The following is a 3523-nucleotide window of genomic DNA, read 5'->3' on the forward strand; positions in this document are numbered from 1 at the left end:
CCCGCCTCGGAGTCACCTCTCTGGGCTAAGGAGGCAGGGACGTGTGCCCTGGAGGAACCAGACTTCCAGGAGGGAGGGCCGCCCTGTCAGGCCCGCCTCGGAGTCACCTCTCTGGGCTAAGGAGGCAGGGACGTGTGCCCTGGATGAACCGGACTTCCAGGAGGGAGGGCCGCCCTGTCAGGCCCGCTTTCGAGTCACCCATCTGGGCTACGGAGGTAGGGACGTGTGCCCTGGAGGAACCAGACTTCCAGGAGGGAGGGCCGCCCTGTCAGGCCCGCCTCGGAGTCACCTCTCTGGGCTAAGGAGGCAGGGACGTGTGCCCTGGATGAACCGGACTTCCAGGAGGGAGGGCCGCCCTGTCAGGCCCGCTTTCGAGTCACCCATCTGGGCTACGGAGGTAGGGACGTGTGCCCTGGAGGAACCAGACTTCCAGGAGGGAGGGCCGCCCTGTCAGGCCCGCCTCGGAGTCACCTCTCTGGGCTAAGGAGGCAGGGACGTGTGCCCTGGAGGAACCGGACTTCCAGGAGGGAGGGCCGCCCTGTCAGGCCCGCTTTCGAGTCACCCATCTGGGCTACGGAGGTAGGGACGTGTGCCCCGGAGGAACCAGACTTCCAGGAGGGAGGGCCGCCCTGTCAGGCCCGCCTCGGAGTCACCTCTCTGGGCTAAGGAGGCAGGGACGTGTGCCCTGGAGGAACCGGACTTCCAGGAGGGAGGGCCGCCCTGTCAGGCCCGCTTTCGAGTCACCCATCTGGGCTACGGAGGTAGGGACGGGTGCCCCGGAGGAACCAGACTTCCAGGAGGGAGGGCCGCCCTGTCAGGCCCGCCTCGGAGTCACCTCTCTGGGCTAAGGAGGCAGGGACGTGTGCCCTGGAGGAACCGGACTTCCAGGAGGGAGGGCCGCCCTGTCAGGCCCGCTATCGAGTCACCCATCTGGGCTACGGAGGTGGGGACGTGTGCCCTGGAGGAACCAGACTTCCAGGAGGGAGGGCCGCCCTGTCAGGCCCGCCTCGGAGTCACCTCTCTGGGCTACGGAGGTAGGGACGTGTGCCCTGGAGGAACCGGACTTCCAGGAGGGAGGGCCGCCCTGTCAGGCCCGCCTCGGAGGCCTCCCCTCGGGCAGGGGAGGCAGGGTCGGGGACCCTGGAGGAACCGGACTTCCAGGAGGGAGGGCCGCCCTGTCAGGCCCGCCTCGGAGGCCTCCCCTCGGGCAGGGGAGGCAGGGTCGGGGACCCTGGAGGTGCCGGACCTCCAGGGGGACGGAGGCCGAACCCGTGGCCGGGGAGGGTGAGCCTTGCCGGGCTAGGCTCGCGCGGGTTCGAAGGCCTGGTTCGAGAGGACCCCTTCCCCTATATACCCGATGGCACCTGTTCACACTACTGCCCTTTCGAGAGGGGACCCCGACCGGTCCGCGGCCGGGACGGCGCACCTCGGTCGGCCTCGGCGAGTGGGTCGGGGTGCCTGGAGGTGCGCGAGCGGCCCGCCTGGAAGTGCGCGAGCCACCCGACTCTGGCGGCCGGCGCCCCCGGGCCCGTGCCCGCGGCCGACTCGTCTGACCCGGCATCGTCAAGGTCACCAATACCACGGAGCGTCTACGACGCCCCGTTTCCGAGATATCGGCCAATGAACTGCCGGGCGCCGTATCTCGGCCGGGGAAGGTCCTACGGACTCGGGGCCGGGCTCGTCGGAAAGGTCTCGCCCGGGGCTTTCCGACGAGACCGGCCGCGGGTCCGTGCGACCCCGGGGGCCCGAGATACTTCCGGTCGAAAATTCGAATTTCGTTACCGCGCTGCTCCGGCGCCCCGGGTCCGGGGCCTTCGCCCTTCGGGTGGGTGGCTCCTCCGCGGGGGGCCTTTCGAACGAGCCCACCCGCGCGTCGCTAGCCCTTTCCGGGGCCGAGATACGGCCTACCCCCGCGGGATTTTCCCACGGCCGTTTCTCGGGCGCCTCGGGTCCGGGGCCTTCGCCCTTCGGGTCGGTCGCTATGCCGGAGGGGAGCTTTCGAACGAGCCCTCCCTCGAGTCTCTGGCCCTTTCCCGGGCCGAGATACGGGCGGGTGGTCGCGGAATTTTCGCTCGTCCGGGGCTCCGGCGCCCCTAGCGTCCGCCTCGGAGGTCGCCCGGACGCGCGGCCGGTCTCGTTCGAAAGGTCCGTCCCGGGGCTTTCCGACGAGCCCGGCCTCGGGTCCGTGCGACCCCGCCCGCCGGAGATACGTCCGGTCGAAGCTCGCGGAAATTCCCGCGGCCGTATCTCGGGCGCCTCGGGTCCGGGGCCTTCGCCCTTTGGGTCGGTCGCTCCGCCGGAGGGGGCCTTTCGAACGAGCCTACCCGCGAGCCTCTAGCCCCTTCCCCGGCCGAGATACGGCGGTCTGTGCCCGGATTTTCCCACGGCCGTTTCTCGGGCGCCTCGGGTCCGGGGCCTTCGCCCTTCGGGTCGGTCGCTATGCCGGAGGGGAGCTTTCGAACGAGCCTACCCGCGAGCCTCTAGCCCTTTCCCCGGCCGAGATACGGCGGTCTGTGCCCGGATTTTCCCACGGCCGTTTCTCGGGCGCCTCGGGTCCGGGGCCTTCGCCCTTCGGGTCGGTCGCTATGCCGGAGGGGGGCTTTCGAACGAGCCTACCCGCGAGCCTCTAGCCCTTTCCCCGGCCGAGATACGGCGGTCCCTCCCCGGATTTTCCCACGGCCGTTTCTCGGGCGCCTCGGGTCCGGGGCCTTCGCCCTTCGGGTCGGTCGCTATGCCGGAGGGGAGCTTTCGAACGAGCCTACCCGCGAGCCTCTAGCCCTTTCCCCGGCCGAGATACGGCGGTCTGTGCCCGGATTTTCCCACGGCCGTTTCTCGGGCGCCTCGGGTCCGGGGCCTTCGCCCTTCGGGTCGGTCGCTATGCCGGAGGGGGGCTTTCGAACGAGCCTACCCGCGAGCCTCTAGCCCTTTCCCCGGCCGAGATACGGCGGTCCCTCCCCGGATTTTCCCACGGCCGTTTCTCGGGCGCCTCGGGTCCGGGGCCTTCGCCCTTCGGGTCGGTCGCTATGCCGGAGGGGAGCTTTCGAACGAGCCTACCCGCGAGCCTCTAGCCCTTTCCCCGGCCGAGATACGGCGGTCTGTGCCCGGATTTTCCCACGGCCGTTTCTCGGGCGCCTCGGGTCCGGGGCCTTCGCCCTTCGGGTCGGTCGCTATGCCGGAGGGGGGCTTTCGAACGAGCCTACCCGCGAGCCTCTAGCCCTTTCCCCGGCCGAGATACGGCGGTCCCTCCCCGGATTTTCCCACGGCCGCAGCACGGGCGCCTTTGCTCGGATCGACTCGCCCTTTGGGTCGGTCGCTCCACGCGAGGGGACCTTTCGAACGAGCCTACCCGCGAGCCTCTAGCCCTTTCCCCGGCCGAGATACGGCGGTCCCTCCCCGGATTTTCCCACGGCCGCAGCTCGGGCGCCCTTGCTCGGATCGACTCGCCCTTCGGGTCGGTTGCTCTACCGGAGCGGCCCTATCCAACGAGCCAACCCGCTTCTCTCTAACCCTAAGCCCGGCCGAG

Source organism: Paramisgurnus dabryanus, unplaced genomic scaffold, assembly GCF_030506205.2.
Source record: "Paramisgurnus dabryanus unplaced genomic scaffold, PD_genome_1.1 h2tg000325l_1_23358__unclustered, whole genome shotgun sequence".
Taxonomy (NCBI): Eukaryota; Metazoa; Chordata; class Actinopteri; order Cypriniformes; family Cobitidae; genus Paramisgurnus; species Paramisgurnus dabryanus.